At 37.2% G+C, this 14,925-nt stretch overlaps 1 pseudogene; it reads right to left on the bottom strand.

Moving 5' to 3' along the window:
* Nucleotides 1-11,691: 11,691 nt before the first annotated feature.
* Nucleotides 11,692-12,826, bottom strand: LOC112917322 (casein kinase II subunit alpha pseudogene; annotated as a pseudogene).
* Nucleotides 12,827-14,925: the final 2,099 nt, after the last annotated feature.

Raw genomic sequence — 14,925 nt, 5'->3', positions numbered from 1 at the left:
TTACATTAATATATGGCAAATATTAATAAAAGTATTATTATAGATAGAGACATATAATAATCATAAAAGGATAAATTCATCAAGAAGACATAATAATCTTACATGTGTTGGTCCCTAATAACTGTGTTTCAAAATACATAAGGAAAAATTTTATTACTAAACAGAGAAGTAGATTAAATCTCTTTCATAGTTGGAAGTTTCAAAATTCCTTCTCAGTAATTAATAGAATAAGTAGTCAAATTATAAGTAAGTCTGTAGAAGATTTGACAATATTAATCATCCAATCGACCTAGTTGATATTATAGAATAACATATTCAACAACTGTATAGTACACATCCTTTTCAAAGGTTGATCAATAAAATAAGTTTCAATATATTTCAAAGGATATAAATCATAATATGTTTTCTGACCATAAGAATATTAAATTAAAAGTCAACAATTACACGATATCTAAAATTTGGAATATTTACAAATAGAGCAACACTTTTAAATGCCTTATGGATTAAAAAAAGATAGCACAAAAGAAATTAGAATTGCAAAATGAATTATAATGAAAATATATCAAAATTTATGACATGCTGCTAAAGTAGTGTTGAGAGGAAAATTATGGGTTTAAGTGGATATATTAGAACTGGAGAAAGGTATAAAAACAACAATCTAAGTTTCCTCCTTAGAAAGCAAGAAAAGAAAAGGCAAATTAAAACAAAATAAATAGAAGAAACTAAAAATTCCCCAAAACAAATGAAATATAAAACAAATAATAGAGAAAATCAACAAAGTTTAGGCTTGTAAATGACTGTGCATAGTACCTTTATTCATAATAGCCAAAAATTGGAAGCAATGTCAATTTCCATCAACAGATAAATAAACAAATTGTGTTATATTCATACAATGACATATGGAGTGAACTACTGATACATGCAACAATATAGATAAATCCCCAAAACATTATGCTGAATGATAAAATCAAAACAAAAGAGAAAATATTGTATGATTTCATTTATATGAGCTTTAGAATAGGGAAAACCAATCAATCGGTGTTTGCCTAAACCAGAGGATGAATAGGGATTGACTAGGAAGGAACACAACGGAGCTTTCAGGAGTGAGGAAAATGCCTATATCATGATCTGTTTATTCACTTTTAACTATTTCATTGAAGTGGAAATACCATATAGTTCTTCCGTTAGCAATGTTAACATGTTGTCATTTACAATTTGAAAATTTTGTTTTTATTTATTCATGACAGAGAGAGAGAGAGAGAGGCAGAGACACAGGCAGAGGGAGATGCAGGCTCCACGCAGGGAGCCTGACCCAGGACCCGATCCCGGGACCCCAGGACTGCGCCCTGGGCCAAAGGCAGGCGCTGAACCGCTGAGCCATCCAGGGAACCGGTCATTTACAGTTTGATAATTTTTAGTAAATTGAACAGCTATGCAACCATCATCACAATCCAGTTTTAGAACAATTCCGTCACCCTAAAAGAATTCCCTTTCCTATTTGTAGTTTTTCCCCACTTACATCCCTATCCCTCATAAGTTACTGATCAGATTTTTATTTCTACAGTTTCGCCTTTTCTTGAAATGCCCTATCAATGCAATCATAGAATACATAGTCTTTTATACCTGACTTCTTTTAATCAGCATATTTTTGAGGTTCATCCATGTTTTTGTACATATTAGTAGTACCTACCTTTTTACTGCTAAGTAGTATTCTATTACATGAATACACTACATTTTACTTATCTCTTCATCTAATGATTGACATTTGAAATGTTTCCACATCTTGACTATAACAAATCAGCTGCTGTTAATATTTGTATGTAAGCCTTCATGTGAATATGTGCTTTCTCTTGGGTATATAGGAGAGGAATTGGTGAGTCACAGAATGACTCCACATTTAACTTCCATTTGCAAACTTCTTAAGAGACATTTTAAGAAACTGCTTTTTGGGGCTCCTGCATGCCTCAGTCAGTTCAGTCAGTTGAACATCTGCCTTTGGCTCAGGTCATGATCCCAAGTTCTTGCTTCTCCCTCTCCCTTTTTGCCTCCCTCCCCACAACTCATGCTCTCTCTCGCAAATAAATCAATAAAATCTTTTTAAAAAGAAAGAAATTGCTTTTAAAGAAGCATCATTGAATTGGAAAATGTTCAGATTAGAGGCCAATAAACTTGCACTAACATCCTGTCCCTGGTTTGTAGCAGCTGAGTGACTATGGATAAGTCATTTAAGCCCTGTGTTTCCTCATCTCCAAATGGGAGTAAGAGTATATTTTATCAATGTTACCAGAATTCATTGAGATAATGTTTATAAAGTGACCAGTAAAATACAAAGGGAAGGCTACCCATTAAAGGCAGCTAAGCATAATAGTAGTAGTGGTAGTGGTAGAAGTAGTAGTAGTAGAAGATAATGCCTCAAATACTTTGTTATTTGGGGAATTGAGTTAGCATAAGCAAAGTCCACTGATCATTCTCAAACTTCCAACCAGATCAAACAACAGGTATATGTTGTTTGAAGTATTTGCAGATATTTATTTTCATTCTTCCTTCTTTTTCTAAGCTTCACTTGGCATAGGATCAGTAAACCCACCCAAATGCAAGCCAGCAGATAATGTTGTTGACAGGAGAGAAACTAGTAGGCAGGAGAGTACAAACCAGAAAAACATTAGTAATCTTCTAATTGTGGCTAAGAAAAACTTTCTCAGTGGCTCAAGACCTCAAGGGCTATCATACAGGAGAAATGAGGCTGAAGAAAGATTGTTTCTTTACCTAAATCTGTGCAGTGCAAAAAATTTGTCTCTCTACCTAATGTGTGCTTAGCAATAGGTTGTTAGGGGCTCATGGCATTTGGAGGAATACAAACATTCTTTGGCTTCAAGAAAATTGCCATCTAGTTAAGAGAATAAGGCCAACATCCAAGAAAGAGTCAAAAAGTGTAGTGAGTTGCTCTGTCATGTGGTCCAGATTCACTTACTATGGGAGTCAGGAAGGGAAAGAGATTTACACAGATATGATGGAAATCTTCTTGAATGATATAGGGTTTGAGATGGGTGCAAATCTTTCCTCTTTTAAGTTACAGAACTTTAATAAGGATTCAGAAAAAAAGTAAATACAGAAACTATAGGCAGATGTTTGGAGGACAAAAGGTAGATGAAATGGACATACTGTGAAATGGCCACTCAATTCATATAAACTGACACTTCTGAGACAGATGGATACTAATATGGCCATTAAAATTTAATGTTCATAAATCAAATAGAAATGCCCCTTACATTCAACAATTTTGAGGTGAAGTACCCAGGAAATAGTCATCTTGCAAAAGAGAAGATGGCAAAATATCTTATTACAGTTATATACAATCTACAGAATTTCACAATTATGTCCAATTTACCATAGGATATATCCTGATCATGTGGTAAATGCAGTGTGCACTCTGGGAACTTTGAAAGACACAGACACATACACATACACAAACATACAAAGGAAACTCATTTGGCCACAATCCAACCCTCCAGAGAATCTCCTTGCTAACATGTTGTCATTATCTTTTCACAACTGTCTATATGTGTGATTGAAAGTGTGCAGTCTCACAGAGCACATTAAAGCTCACTCATCCTCCCCCTCAGATAAAAACCAAGTCACCTCAGATAAAGAGAAGTCCTTCAGTCACTCTAGGTCACAGAACAGTTTAGGTCAGTAATTAATGTCCATCCCAGAGTAATAATATAAACATCAATCTTCACTTAAAGGCCAAGCCCCTCCCACATTCTTTGCCTTTTAGTTGATCCACTACCTGCAGTGGTTAGGGGGCCCTTTCTTCTTCTTTCATCTTTCCTTCTTTCTGCACTTCTACTTCTCCTCTGACCTGCCCACTTGGTTTCTGATCCCACATAGCTGGAGTGTTAGGAGTGAGAAGGGGAGGGGGACACAGCAGAATTCTTACTTGACTGATGCTGGTAAGTTGTCCTCAGCTCTATCTGGTCCTGGCAAGTATTTAAGCTCATTCTTTCAGTCATCGAGCATTTCTATGGGTTATTTGGATATCCCCATACCGTCCTTTTGTTGGGAGTATCTCACTTGGTACAGGTGGATGCATTCTTCTGGCCGGTCACTTAAGATGCTTCTCTGAGCCTCTAAGATCTGACAGCCATCTCCAGCTTGCTTCGCTGCAAGTCTCGTGTTTGGACAGCATCTGAGACAACTGCTCACCAGTTCTCCCTGGCATATGGCCCTCAAACCTCACCCACAAGAAACAAATCTTTTTGTGGAGGGAGTGAAGTTACTCCCTATGCTGTAACCCCAGCCCTCCTTTGTCAGCTCCTTACTCCAGTGTTTTTCTTTTTAGGCTTCTCAGGCATGAGTCAGACACATTCAGGAGGACATAAATTAAGTTCTCCAAGTTGTCTCATTGGAATCCCTTTCCTAAGCTTAAAATTGGGGAGGAGAGGGATGGGCCTCATAGAACATCAATAGCTCTCTTCTCTCTCAATAAATCCTCTTTGCATCTGTAACTTAAGATTCTTTTTATACGAGAGGTTGAGTTGCAAGATTGTTTTGTGAACCCTTTCTTTGCAGATTCTACATGGTGCTTTCACCTCTGCTGTCTTAGGGTGATGGCTTAAATTGAGACTAATCTAGTTTTGTTTGTTTATGTGTGTGTGTGGATGTATATAAAGGAAATGTGGCTCCTATAAGACATGTCATTTGACTGTGACAGAGACTAGATACATGTTCACCAACCATTTCCTCTTTTTCCTAGACACACAGCTATATAATATTTTTAGTTTCCTTGCACTTAATTATTCCCACGTGAGCATGACTTAGTTTTAACCAACAGAATATAAGTAAACATGACATGTGTTCTTTCAGGCCAGGCCTACAAAAACTCCCATACATGAACCCTCTAGATTTTGCCTCTTCCATTGGTTGGTACCCTGGAATGCAACGATCTTGGAAGCCACGTGTTGAAAATAACAGAGCCACAAGTGGAAAAAACTTGGGCTCTGAGTCTTTACAGGGGGAAAAGCTTTCCACCAATGAGGAATATTTACATGTGTTAGACTTTATGAGAGTAAGGAAGAATTTCTATTGTAATAAGCCACCGATATTTTGCTGTTCCAACTGCGAGCATTACCCTAATTAATATAACTTTGTTAGGTTAGAGTATTGGATTTTTCTTATTGATTTGTAAGATCCCTGTATTTATTATTTAATATATAATCTGCAATCTTGTCATGAATTTTGCAAAAAAAAAATTCCCAGCTTTAGTTTACATTTTACAGTTGTTTTCACGGCATTTTTACTACAAAATAATGAAGTTTTTCACAGTGAGATCTGGCAGTCATTACTTTGATGGCTTGATTTTTTTTCCCTCATGTTTTAGAAAGGTATTTTTGGTATGTTGATAATTATAAATTTTGTTGCCAACCTCTCCACTGATAGATATGCTGGTATAGTCAATAGCTCTTAATTCCTGGTTTGGAGGCTTCTCATCTAGATTCTACACTAAGATTTTGAAAGGGTCATTTGAAACTTACTTTGAGATACTGAGTGGAAGGATCCTCAACCAAAGAGGAAAAAATATATATGTAATAAGTCCTGGTGAATAAGATCAATCACAATGAAGAAAAACATCATCAAAATTCACATAAATTCAGCTTTAGAGTTTTGCTAGTCCATCTCCTGCCTGACACTCAACACTCCCAGGATAATTCCTCGCTGGTTAGGAATCTTTAAGAAATCTTTTGTTATTCCTAGCCTTTGAGCCATGATTCATTCACCCAAGTTTTATGATGCCACCCTCTACTTTGTCTCCCACATAAAAGCTGTTTTGACCTATAATCTATTTCTTAGGGCAATGGAAAAAAGAATCTGATTTAATATGAGCTCAAATTATGCACATTAACATTACATATACCACAACCAAAGCAGAGAATGGGAGAACTCATGCAGCCTTAGGGAAAGAATCTCCAAAATCCTGCTACTTTAGGCACTGCCACTCCATTTAGGAGTAGTGCTGACCTTAAGTCAGACAGTGATCAATATAATTATTTAGCCTCTGATTTGGTCACATACAAAACACCTCCAGTGTTTAATAATCTGATTTCCAGCATTAGTTTACTCATGATTTCAGTGAAATACAAGGTGTTATTAGGGAAAAATTACATGTCAAATGTGTCTTTCTTCCCAGAACTTAATCCAGTACCTGGCATATAAATCATCCAAAACATATGTATTGAATGTGTGAAAACTTTTGTCATCCTAGGACACAGAAATGGTTTGAAGGTATGATGTACAAGTGTACCTAAGAAACAAGAGAAACTGGAGGAAGAAAAATCGTGCTTTGCCATTATTTATATCTATTGTCCGAGGGCATGGGAACCTGAAGAGAATGTAAGCCCCAAGAAGAAGAAATAGTGAGCCCTGGGTGTGATCAGGAATTTCTTTTTTTTTTTAACTTAAGTTTTCAGTACTTAGCATACAATGCAATATTGGTTTCTGGAGTAGAATTAAATGATTCATTACTTATATACAACACACAGTGATCATCGTAACAAATGCCCATCACCCATCTAGCCCATCCCCCACCCACATCCTTCTATCAATCCTCAGTTTGTTCTCTATGATTGAATCTCTTATGGCTTGTTTCCCTCTATCCTTTTTTCTTTCCCCCTTCCCATATGTTCATCTGTTTTCTTTCTTAAATTCCACATATGAGTGAGATCATATGGTATTTCTTTCCCTGACTGACTTCACTTAGCATAATACACTCTTGCTCCATCCATGTCATTGCAAATGACAGGATTTTATTCTTTTTGATTGCTGTGTGGGGTATATATCTATCTATATCTATATCTATCTATATCTATATCTATATCTATATCTATATCTATATCTATATCTATATATATCTTCCTTATCCATTCATTAGTCTATGGACATTTGGGCTCCATCCATAGTTTGGCTATGTTGATAATGCTGCTGTAATCACCAGGACACATGTATCCCTTTTTTAAATGTGTATTTTTGTATCTTTTGGGTAAATACCCAGTAGTACAATTAATTGCTGGATTGTAGGGTAGTACTATTTTTTAACATATTGAGGACCTCCATACTGTTCTCCAGGGTAGCTACACCAATTTGCATTCCCACCAATAGCGCAAGAATGTTCTCCTTTCTCTGTATTCTCACCAACATCTGTTGCTTCTTGTGTTGTTAATTTTAGCCATCCTGACAGGTGTGATATGGTATCTCATCATGCTTTTATGATTTGTATTTCCCTGATGATGAGTGATGTTGAGCATCTTTTCATGTGTCTGCTGGCCATCTGAATGTCTTTTTTGGAAAAGTGTCTATTCATGTCTTCTACCCATTTTTAACTGGGTTATTTGTTTCTTGGGTATTGAGTTTGAAAAGTTCTTTGTAGATTTTGGATACTAACCCTTTATCAGATATGTCATTTGCAAATATCTTCTCCCATTCTGTAGGATGCCTGTGATCAGGAATTTCTATATGTACAAGGGGACAAGGGCTGTCCAAGAAAATGGCACCAATTTGGAGAACTCCCATGTGTGAGAAACCAAGAGAAAGTTCCAAGGGAGAAAGAACCTAGGAGAGAAGCATATGGCAGAGAGCCATTCCAGAAGCCTCATAGAACAGAGACAGGAAGATCCCCACCCCCTCTTTATTTCAGGGACTGAGTACCTTGTTGGTGAGCCACATGAAGAGAATGTGAAAGTATTATTTTATAGCTGAGTTCAGCCTTTGACAGAATGGAATGACGGGCCCTATATTTGGGAAGAAAAGGAAAGCCCCTAGCATTGTCATTTGTCAGTAGACTTTTGCTGTCTTAATGGAGGCAATGAGAAGTTGAGGAGTCATCCAGGAGGGAGAACAGGAGACAACATACTTACTTGCTCTTAATTCCTTAGGCAAATAAGGAATTAAGAGGCAATACTTACTTGCCTCTCCAACTTTTTCAAAGAACCACAGAGCATCACTACTATAATAGAGAGCTTTACACAGACAACTGTGGTTTGTCCTCTAAAATAGAGCTTCTCAGACTGTAATATGCATATAAATTGCCTCACAAGCTTGTTAAAATGCAGATTCTGACTCAGTGCATCTGGAGTGGGGCCCTAGATTCTCATTTTTATCCAGCTTCCAGTGATGCCAATATTGCAGGTCAGTCAGCCGTTGAAAAGCAAGGATCCAGAAGATGTGTTCAGGATATGACACTAAATTGGCTTAATGTTGAGTGGAAGGTGGAGCTGTTTAAAAAAGTGAGGAACACCTGGAACTAATTGAACAATAATGACAAATGGAGGCATCAAAAGCACAGAAGGAGAAAATATATTAGCTATAATTAGCAAACTGTAACCTGTCACCTGTTTTTGTAAATAAAGTTGTATTGGAATACATGCCCATTCATTTGCTCTGTGTAAAACTTTATTGGAAACAGAGATCTCATGGTCTACTATCTGGCTTTTTGTAGAAAAAGTGTATTTACCCCTGAGCTAGAGACATCTGCTTCACTCCCCTGGATCATAAGATACTCTTAAAAGAAAGAGGCCTGTTTGTTTCTTCATTGATGTTCAGTCCTACACTATGTAAGAATTAGAACCAGGGCCAAGGAAGATGAATAGAGTGTGCGTTTGATAATCATAGTTGTGTTTACTGTGTGCCCAGTCCAAGTTAGGCTCTTTTGGAAGTGTAAGAAAAGTCAGAGCAATATCTTAGTTTTAGGAAGCTTAACATCTCATTGAAGGTGATTTTCCCTTCCTCCTTTTGAGTTTTCTGTAGATCCTTTTTCAGAAGTTCAGGCATACCAAGCAATTTGACTAAATGGCCAATCCCCAGGTACTCATGAAAAAATAGTTCCTCCATTATTTTACCATTTAAATAGGATGCATTTTATCATGTTTATTTAAACTTTCTTTTAATATAAACATTTTAAAATCAGTAACAAAGCATATATGTAATTTGGTATTATAATATGTACCATAAATATTTCTCCATGTTACTCTGCAGCTTTTATAATCTTCACTTTTATGGCTGCATAATATTTTACTAATTGAATATCATAAATATACTTAAACTTTGATGTATTATTGGTAACATATGATATCTCTAAGAGCTTACACATTTAATACCTGAAATAATTTTTGGATATATAGCTTTTTCTAAGTTTTGGACTTTTCTCTTAGGATAATTTCTCAGAAGAACAGTTATGATACCAAAAAATATAAATACCTTTAAGGCATGCTATATGTATTTCTGAACTACTTTCTAGAAGGATTATATCAATTTACATTTCTATCAGCAGTGAAAAAGCCTTCTAGTTTGCCCATACACTTACTAGAATAGGATATCATTATTTTTGGCTAGTTTGGCAAGTATTACAGGACAATTATGGTACAAATACAGAGGTAATTTAATCCTCATGCCTGAACAGAAATTTCTATTATCTCTTCCTTCCTTGTACTTGAAAATAGAAAAAGAGTTGACATTGCTCATTCCCTTCATGGAACTAGAGACTGGAACCTTCTTATGATATTATTTGCTCAGGAGTCTGAATAAACCATCTCTGATTTGAATCACGTCTAAGAGTTTAGTTAATTTGGTTCTAAAAAGAACTCTTAATAACAACACCACATAGAAGGTGCTATCAAGGTATGATCCCTGAAGTGTTAAATTGAGGTTTCAATATGAAAAGAAGAAAAGAAATAAGAAAAGATAGAGTAAGCCACGTTCAGTGTTTATAATTGCTCATATTTATATAAGCTTTTTTACTAAGAACTTTTACATTAATTATTTCATTGATGTAAAAGCATCATAAATTCATCTATAGGTAGAATAAGCACTGTTACTCTAAGTGTGAAAAAGCTAAATAAAACAAAGCTTAGGAAGCTTAAGTGACTTGCCTAAGGTTACAGAACTACTTATGACAGAGATTAGCCAAAACCTAGAATATCTATTCATTAACCCATCCATCCATTTATTAATTAAATACTTATTGAGCATGCTGTATTTTAGTGCTAAGCCATAACATGAGAAAATTGACCAAAATAGAATAGTTCTTGCCCACACAGAGGTTATTGTCAGACAACAGGAAACAGACAGGAAAGTACTTACTGACATAACACCTAAATCCACCAACTGTATAAATTAAATTGTAGTCAATATTATAGAGGAAGGAAACAGGGAGAGAATAATGGAAAGCTATTTTTTTAATTTTTTTAAAATAAAACCAAGCATTTATTTACACCAAAGAATTCTAACACTGGATATTTCTTTTTTTTTTTTTAAGATTTTTATTTATTTATTCTTAAGAGAGAGATTGAGAGTCAGTCACAGACACAGGCAGAGGGAGAAGCAGACTCCATTCTGGGAGCCCGACGCAGGACTCGATCGCAGGTCCCCAGGATCATGCCCCGGGCCGAAGGCAGGCGCCAAACCACTGAGCAACCCCGGGATCCCCCTGGATCTTTCATATACAAAGGACAAAGTATTATATATGCATATACACACACAGCAAGGGGTGGCAGGGCTGTAACAAGAGAGTTTATAGTTTTCCCACAATTACAGGTCTACCATTTCAGTTCCACTGGAGATAGTGGCTCTGCTCCTACCTCTCAGATACATTTACAAGACTGAACGGCAGGTCTTCTCACTGGATGGCATGTGAAGGAAGGGGAAGAAAGGAAGAAAAGAAGGTAGAAAGCTTGAGATGAAATTCAGTGTGGCCATATCTTCCATTAGCTCTTATTAAAGAGTTGATAACATGAAACCTATATAGACAATGTTTTCTTTTGTAAAAAGCAGTAAGTTAAGCCCAGTAAATAACTGAATTCAAAATGGCCAAGTCAAAGAAAACTCAAAAAAGATTTTCGCTCCCTCCCCTTCCTCACCAGCCCAAGGAATAGAGCATGTGGGGAGATGAAAGGGGAGAGAACCAAGGTAAGGAGCCTGGGAAGGAAGGTGTTCTAATTTTAAACTGAACTGAAACTAAAAGTAGAAGTGAGCTGGGTTAGGGTTAGTTCAGTAAGACATGATTCATATTGAACAGAAGTTTTTAGGACCTGTCTGCACTTTGGGTAGATTTTCAGCATCTCAATGAAACGAAGACATATTTCCACTATTTCAACAGAACAACCCCACTGAAGCACTTGGCATAAAGTGAGAAAAGTGACCAGCAGTACACTACTCTTATAGGTTGGGTCCTCCTTCCTCCTTCCTTTCCACCTTCTTGAAGAAGCTACATTTTTATAATTTATGGAGAAGAGCATAAGATATAAACCCCACAAAGTGCGTGATGGTGGGGGAGCAGTGGTGCACATGGGAAGGTATCTCTACCCAAATGCAGCAGCCAGGATTGAGGCTGGTTCTTTGGTTCATCTTTGTTCTTTAGTGATGAGAAACTGGATTTGAAAGGGGGGAAAGTTATGTCCTTGAAATATTCCACCTGCAGGTAATTTTACAGGGAATCCCCAAGTTGTGAAAAGTTTGAGTTAAAAGAAAAAAATCAGCCCCACTATAAATTTTTTTTTATGACTGAACTACTATAAATCCACAAGCAATGGTTCCAACATGGTACTTCTAAGTATTTCAACTAACCCTGCCAGGCACAAGCTGCATCAAGGAGGGTGCAGACTCCCCCACCTCTGCTTAGGCATCAGGAGACAGAAGAGGCCATTACTGCTGAGCACCAGCAGCAGCTGGAACAGGCATCACAAGGGGATTGGCAGCAGCAATCACTGGTGAGCTGCCAGAGGTCCAAGGGGTGATGGGGTTGGCACTGGTGCCGCTGACATACTGCCCCCTGGCATATTAGATGAGCCCATTTGAGACTAGTCCTTCACAACAGTATAGAAATAGGGGTACTTCATGGCCTCTGTTGCAGCAAGTCGTGACTGGTGATCATATTGCAGCAACTTATCCATGAAATCCAAGGCTTCAGGGCTGACAAGGTGCAGGTTTTCACTGTGGACAAAGTGTTCCCATTGCTTCTGGGAGTGTCTGCCCAAGATACAGTTGAAATGTGGATCTAATTCAATGTTGTATTTGTCAGTAGAGTCCTATAAATCTTCTGTTCCCGAACCTTGGCTATCCACACCAATTGATCATAATTGTCATGTCCGTGGAAAAATGGCTCTTTCCAGAAGATCATACTTGCCAGCATACAACCCAATTTCCACATATCCAAACTATAATCATACATCTGATAGTCTACAAGTAGCTCAGGACCTCTGACGTATGGTGAAGCAACTCTGACATTATATTCTTGGCCATGATGGTAAAACTCAGCCATATCCCAATCTTTTAGTCATAGCTTTCTGTGCTCATGATCAATCATGATGACATTACGGGACTTCACATCTCTGTGCAAAATTCCTATGCTGTGACAATAATCCCGGGCCTTCAGAATCTCATACATGTAAAATAGAATATCATAGCTTGTTAACATCCGGTACAATTGCTCAAAGTCTGTGTTGTTTATGTGTTCAAAAACCAAGGTGAGAGTTCATGACACAGGTCTTTAACAATATCTGCCATTGTGATGATATTGGTACTGCCTCATAAATTCTCCAAAATCTTTATTTCACCTTTCTTTAACTGGCTTGCGAATTTTAACAACTTTTTCATTATTTGTGATGTTGATGGCTTCAAATACTTCCTTGTATTTATCCCAGCTGAATTTTCGAACCTGCTAGTAGTTATCCTGATTACCCTACTCCACCACATGTGACTCATAGTCCCAGTACTCTCGGAGTCTATGTGTGTTAATATCTATTTTAATGCTGGTCCTGCTTGGCACAGATCCTGACATGTCAAACAGGTTGGCGAATGAAGGTGGACTTGATATTTGGAGATGTGGTGGTCCCTGTGTTCAAAAGTGTTTGTGGGTAAGACCTTGTTTCAGACCTGTTTCCTTTAAACTGTAGTGGAAGCAGCAATGGCAGCAGCTATCCTCTCTCCTCACACAGAAAATACAGTGTTGGCAGAAGAGACGCAGGGTTCAGCAGCCTGGAAAGCTATTTTATTTAGTTAAGATGGTCAGAGAAAGGGACACCTTGGTGGCTCAGTAGTTGAGTGTCTGCCTTTGGCTCAGGGTGTGATCCTAGGATCTGGGATCTGGGATCGAGTCCCACATCGGGCTCCCTGCGAGGAGTCCACTTCTCCCTCTGCCTGTGTCTCTGCCTCTCTCTCTCTCTGTGTCTCTCATGAATAAACAAACAAACAAATAAATAAATAAATATGGTCAGAGAAAGCCTCTATGAAGAAGTGCTATATAAGCCAAGATCTAAAGGCTAAGAAGGCTTCAGATGAGAGTGTGTGTGTGTGCATTCTAAATAGATCCTGATGTCCAGAGCTTCTGAGATGGAAAAGATCTTGACAGATAGCAGGAATTGAAAAAAAAAAAAAAAAAGTCAGGCTGTTGCAATTTGTAACAAAATACACCAACTGATAAGCCCCACCAAGCTCACAGAGCTTACAAACAGCTTTTATGAACTGTCTTTTGAGTATAAATAAGCAAAAAAAGCATACATCTTAGTAACATCTCCAAAATGAAAGAAAAGAACAAAATTTTTTTAAAAAGGAGAAGGTGGAAAAATACCCCCAAAGTCAAATGATAATATTCTTAGAATGGTAAGAAGTGATACGATATCCATAAAACAAGGACAGGATGTTATGAAAAAGGAACAGGAAATCAAGAAGAATTTTTGAAGATTATAATCTAACAATCAAATTTTTAAAAACAATAGAACAGTTGGAGGATGAAATAGGGCAATCTTATAGATCGTATAAAAGCAATACTAAAGATAGATAATAAACAAGAAAAGAGAAGATAATCAGAAGATTAATACAAGAAACAACCATCCAACTAATCTGTTTCAATAAAAAAAAAACAAATTAAAAGACACATTTCTTCATTTCTTAAAAAGATTTTATTCATTTATTCATGAGAGATACAGAGAGAGGGGCAGAGACATGGGCAGAAGGAGAAGCAGGCTCCCCATGGGGAGCTCACTATGGGACTCAATCCCAGGACTCTGGGATCATGCCCTGAGCTGAAAGCTCAACCACCGAGCCACCAGGCGTCCCCACATTTCTTTATTTTAAAAGGGATCATCGTGTGTTCAGCACAATGAATGAAAGAAGACCTGGTACTTTCCATTGTGAAATTTAGAGCCCATATATAGAAGATCCTAAAAGTTTCTAGGTAGAAAGGAAAAATGACACACAAAGTAAAAATAATCAAGGTGACATCAGACTTTTCAACAGCAACACTGAAAATTAGAAGAAAATGGACCACTGGTTCAAAATTCTGATTGGATGTGATTTTTAACGTAGAATTATATTCTATGTAAATTGTGAACCAAAAGAATAAAGATACAATAAGTATATTTTCATAATTGCAAGGACTCAAATGGGTGTACTCTTCCTTAAAAAGGTATTGAATGTTGTCAACTACACTTCAGTAAAAGAAAAAAAAGCTATTGAAGAATGGTCCTCAGCAAAGTAAGATTGTAAACCAAGAAAGAGAAAGGGATCCAGTCAGGAAAGATTTCACATAGCACAGGAGAGTGGTGAAGGGGAGTCATGAGATGTCAGTGGTGCTGGAGAACCAGGTTGAATTGATGCAGTAGGGCAGACATTAAGGAGGTAAAGACTCCAGTAAAAGATATGGAACTGTCAGGTTTTCTGATATGTTTGATTTGGGGAGAATAATGCCACTAGACATTTACCAGTGTTCTTTGATTTTAAAACTCTGTGCTTAGGCTTCTTTGATAAAAATGAAAACCAGTTTTAAAAAACCACAAGCCACTGGATGAGACTGGATGAGATTGTTCAGGACAAGAGAAGAGCAGCTAAGATTGAATTCTGAGAACAGCGTAACTAAGAGGCCAGAGAAAGGGAAGAACG

This window comes from Vulpes vulpes, chromosome 15 (genome assembly GCF_048418805.1).
Source record: "Vulpes vulpes isolate BD-2025 chromosome 15, VulVul3, whole genome shotgun sequence".
NCBI classification, from domain to species: Eukaryota; Metazoa; Chordata; class Mammalia; order Carnivora; family Canidae; genus Vulpes; species Vulpes vulpes.
The sequence above is the reverse complement of the archived record's forward strand: the minus strand, read 5'-3'. Positions and strand labels throughout refer to the sequence as shown.